Genomic DNA, 5,624 nt, shown 5'->3' with positions numbered 1-5,624 from the left:
AAAGTGGCCAGCGATTCCAAGTCTATATATATAGGGCAGCTGCCTCTGTGCTAGTGATGGCTACTTAACAGAATTTAACAGTCTGATGGCCTTGAGATAGAAGCTGTTTTTCAGTCTCTCGGTCACTGCTTTGATGCACCTGTACCTACCGAACAGGTGGTGGCTCGGGTAGTTGTTGTCCTTGATTATCTTTTTGGCCTTCTGGTGACATCGGATGCTGCAGGTGTCCTGGAGGGCAGGTAGTTTTCCCCCAGTGATACATTGGGCAGACCGCACCACCCTCTGGAAAGCACTGCGGTTGCGACAGTGCAGTTGCCGTACCAGGCAGTGATATACAGTGGGGCAAAAAAGTATTTAGTCAGCCACCAATTGTGCAAGTTCTCCCACTTAAAAATATGAGAGAGGCCTGTAATTTTCATCATGGGTACACTTCAACTATGACAGACAAAATGAGAAAAAAAATCCAGAAAATCACATTGTAGGACTTTTAATGAATTTATTTTCAAATATGATGGAAAATAAGTACTTGGTCAATAACAAAAGTTTATCTCAATACTTTGTCATTGCCAACAAAGGGTATATAACAGAGGTCAAATGTTTTCTGTAAGTCTTCACAAGGTTTTCACACACTGTTGCTGGTATTTTGGCCCATTCCTCCATGCAGATCTCCTCTAGATCAGTGATGTTTTGGGGCTGTTGCTGGGCAACACGGACTTTCAACTCCCTCCAAAGATTTTCTATGGGGTTGAGATCTGGAGACTGGCTAGGCCACTCCAGGACCTTGAAATGCTTCTTACGAAGCCACTCCTTCGTTGCCGGGGTGTGTGTTTGGGATCATTGTCATGCTGAAAGACCCAGCCACGTTTCATCTTCAATGCCCTTGCTGATGGAAGGAGGTTTTCACTCAAAATCTCACAATACATGGCCCCATTCATTCTTTCCTTTACACGGATCAGTCGTCCTGGTCCCTTTGCAGAAAAACAGCCCCAAAGCATGATGTTTCCACCCCCATGCTTCACAGTAGGTATGGTGTTCTTTGGATGCAACTCAGCATTCTTTGTCCTCCAAACACGACGAGTTGAGGTTTTACCAAAAAGTTATATTTTGGTTTCATCTGACCATATGACATTCTCCCAATCTTCTTCTGGATCATCCAAATGCTCTCTAGCAAACTTCAGACGGGCCTGGACATGTACTGGCTTAAGCAGGGGGACACGTCTGGCACTGCAGGATTTGAGTCCCTGGCGACGTAGTGTGTTACTGATGGTAGGCTTTGTTACTTTGGTCCCAGCTCTCTGCAGGTCATTCACTAGGTCCCACCGTGTGGTTCTGGGATTTTTGCTCACCTTTCTTGTGATCATTTTGACTCCACGGGGTGAGATCTTGCGTGGAGCCCCAGATCGAGGGAGATTATCAGTGGTCTTGTATGTCTTCCATTTCCTAATAATTGCTCCCACAGTTGATTTGTTCAAACCAAGCTGCTTACCTATTGCAGATTCAGTCTTCCCAGCCTGGTGCAGGTCTACAATTTTGTTTCTGGTGTCCTTTGACAGCTCTTTGGTCTTGGCCATAGTGGCGTTTGGAGTGTGACTGTTTGAGGTTGTGGACAGGTGTCTTTTATACTGATAACAAGTTCAAACAGGTGCCATTAATACAGGTAACGAGTGGAGGACAGAGGAGCCTCTTAAAGAAGACGTTACAGGTCTGTGAGAGCCAGAAATCTTGCTTGTTTTAGGTGACCAAATACTTATTTTCCACCATAATTTGCAAATAAATTCATTATAAATCCTACAATGTGATTTTCTGGGGAAAAAAAATCAAATTTTGTCTGTCATAGTTGAAGTGTACCTATGATGAAAATTACAGGCCTCATCTTTTTAAGTGGGAGAACTTGCACAATGGGACTAAATACTCTCAGTTGTGCACCTGTAAAAGTTTGTGTTTTAGGTGCCAAGTCAAATTTCTTCAGCCTCCTGAGGTTGAAGAGGCGCTGTTGTGCCTTCTTCACCACACTGTCTCTGTGAGTGGACCATTTCAGTTTGTTAGTGATATGTACACAGAGGAACTTGAAGCTTTCCACCTTCTCCACCGCAGTCCCGTCGATGTGGATATGGGGTGCTCCCTCTGCTGTTTCCTGAAGTCTACGATCAGCTCCTTTGTTTTGCTGATGTTGGGTGAGAGATTTCTTGGCACCACACTCCCAGGGCCCTCACCTCCTTCCTGTAGGCTGTCTCGTCATTGTTGGTATTCAGGCTACTACTACTGTTGTGCCATCTGCAAACTTCATGATTGAGCTGGAGGTGTGCGAGGCCACGCAGTCATTTGTGAACAGGGAGTACAGGATGGAGCAGAGCACGTATCCTTGTTGGGCCCAGTGTTGCGCATCAGCGAAGTGAAGGTGTTTTTTCCTACCATCAATACCTGGGGGCGGCCTGTCAGAAAGTCCGGGACCCAGTTGCACAGGGCAGGGTTGAGACCCAAGGCCTCCAGCTTGATGATGAGCTTGGAGGGTACTATGGTGTTGAATGCTGAGCAATAGTCAATGAACAGCATTCTTGCATAGGTATAGGTCTTCTTGTCCAGATGGGATAGGGCAGTGTGCAGTGCGATGGTGATTGCATCATCTGTGGATCTAATGGGTCGGTAAGCAAATTGAAGTGGGTCTAGGGTGTCAGGTAAAGTAGAGGTGATATGATCCGTGACTAGTCTCTCAAAGTACTTCATGATGACAGAAGTGAGTGCTACAGTCATTTGTAGTCATTGAATTCAGTTTGCTTTCTTGGGTACAGGAACAATGGTGGACATCTTGAAGCATGTGGAGACAGTAAACTTGGATAGGGAGCATTTGAATATGTCCGTAAACACTCCTGACATATTCCCAGTCACCTTGCCATGGTTAAATGTGATGGTTCGCACTTTCAGTTTTGTGCGAATGCTGCCACCCACGGTTTCTGGTTAGGGTTGGACTTAATAGTCACAGTGGGTGCAACATCTCCTATACACTTCTTGATAAACTCAGTCACCGTATCAGCGTATACGATATTATTCTCGGAGGCTACCCGGAACATATCCCAGCAGTCTGCGTGATCAAAACAGTCTTGCAGCTCTGATTCCGATTGGTCAGACCAGCGTTGAATAGTCCTTAGCATGGGTACTTCCTGTTTGAGTTTCTACCTATAGGAAGGGAGGAGCAAAATGGAGTTGTGATCAGATTTGCCGAAAGGAGGGTGGGGGAAGGCCTTGTAGGCATCCCGGAAGTTGGAGTAGCGGTGGTCGAATGTTTTAGCAGCGCACGTACTACAGTCAATGTGTTGATTGAATTTCTCAGCCTTTTCCTCAAATTTGCTTTGTTAAAATCATCAGATACAATAAATGTGGCCTCATGATATGTGGTTTCCACATTAAGTTCTTTCCAGTGAAGTTCTTTGAGGGCTGTCGTGGTATCGGCTTGAGGGGGGATATACACAGCTGTGACTATAACTGAACAGAATTCTCTTGGGAGATAATACAGTCGGAATTTGATTGTGAGGTATTCAAGTTCGGGTGAACAAAAGGACTTGAGTTCCTGTATTTTATCACTATTACACCATGAGTCGTTAATCATGAAACATACACCCCCGTCCTTCTTCTTCATTGAAAGGAAGAGAAAGAAGAGGTAGATCTGTTCTATGTGTGGTATTTCTATGCTTCCCATTCTTAAGTTTTGTTTTAGCATCTCTTACTTTCGGTGTTGTACACCATCTTCAATAATACACTATTTTTGGTTATGGAAAAGATGGTACAAGGATTCTCTACACAATGACTGCTTGTTTTGTTTCATAAACTGAAATTAGGTGAACTATTCGAATTTTATCAACCAGGAAATGGTGGAGAATTTCTGCATATTGCAACCTTTGATGCATAAACAGAACATTGGAGTATAATCATATACATCCTGTCACACCCTGACCATAGTTTGCTTTGTATGTTCTATGTTTTGTTTGGTCAGGGTGTGATCTGAGTGGGCATTTTATGTTGGATGTCTTGTTTGTCTGTTTCTGTGTTTGGGCCTGATATGGTTCTCCATCAGAGGCAGGTGTTAGTCATTGTCTCTGATTGGGAGCCATATTTAGTTAGCCTGTTTGGTGTTGGGTTTTGTGGGTGATTGTTCCTGTCTTTGTTACACCAGATAGGGCTGTTTTCGGGTTTTTTCACGTTTCTTGTTTTGTATAATGTTAATTTATCATCTTCATTAAAGAAGTATCACAATAACCACACTGCGTTTTGGTCCGCCTCTCCTTCAACAGAAGAATCCCGTGACACATCCCAGGGATAAGCTTTACCAGTACCATTCATTCACTTCTTATGGCTGCAATCCCGTTAACGGGAGCGATTTGACAACAGCCAGTCAAACATACATGTGTCTCATTTTAAAGCTATTCTCATTGTTAATCCCACCAAAGTGTCTGATTTCAAATATGCTTTTCAGCAAAAGCATTACAAACGATTATGTTAGGTCTCCACCAAACCACAATAAGCACAGCCATTTTCCAGTGAAATATAGCATTCACAAAAAGCAGAAATAGAGATAAAATGAATCACTAACCTTGAATTATCTTCATCGGATGACACTCATAGGACTATATGTTTACACAATACATGCATGTTTTGTTTGATAAAGTTCATATTTATATTTAAAAAAATCTGAGTTAACATTGGCTTATTAAAATCAGTAGTTCCAAAAACATCAAGTGATTTTGCATAGCCACATCGTTTCAACAGAAATACTCATCATAAATGTAGATGATAATAGTTATACAAGTTATATTCCAAGTTATACACATGGAATTATAGATATACCTCTCCTTAATGCAACCGCTGTGTCAGATTTCAAAAAAAGTTTACGGAAAAAGCAACCCATGCAATAATTTGAGGCGGCGCTCAGAACAGAAGCCAAATTAGCAGCCATGTTGGAGTCAACAGAAACCAGAAAATACATGATAAATGTTTCCTTACCTTTGATGACCTTCATCAGAATGCAGTCCTAGGAATCCGAGGTCCACAATAAATGCTTGATTTGTTCGAAAATGTCCATTAATTATATCCAATTAGCTATATTGGTTAGCGCGTCTGGTAAACAATTCCAAAGTCACAAAGCGCGTCTACTATAACGAAATGTCCAAAAGTTCTGTAACAGTCAGTAGAAACATGTCAAATTATGTATTGAATCAATCTTTAGAATGTTGTTTACATACAGTGGGGAGAACACCTGTTTGAACCCGTTACCTGTACAAAAGACACCTGTCCACACACTCAATCAAACAGACTCCAACCTCTCCACAATGGCCAAGACCAGGGAGCTGTGTAAGCACATCAGGGATAAAATTGTAGACCTGCACAAGGTTGGGATGGGCTACGGGACAATAGGCAAGCAGCTTGGTGAGAAGGCAACAACTGTTGGCACAATTATTAGAAAATGGAAGAAGTTCAAGATGACGGTCAATTACCGTCGGTCTGGGGCTCCATGGAAGATCTCACCTCGTGGGGCATCAATGAACACGAGGAAGGGGAGGGATCAGCCCAGAACTACACGGCAGGACCTGGTCAATGACCTGAAGAGAGCTGGGACCACAATCTGAAAGAAA

This window comes from Oncorhynchus mykiss, chromosome 3 (genome assembly GCF_013265735.2).
Source record: "Oncorhynchus mykiss isolate Arlee chromosome 3, USDA_OmykA_1.1, whole genome shotgun sequence".
Classification (NCBI taxonomy): domain Eukaryota; kingdom Metazoa; phylum Chordata; class Actinopteri; order Salmoniformes; family Salmonidae; genus Oncorhynchus; species Oncorhynchus mykiss.
The sequence above is the reverse complement of the archived record's forward strand: the minus strand, read 5'-3'. Positions refer to the sequence as shown.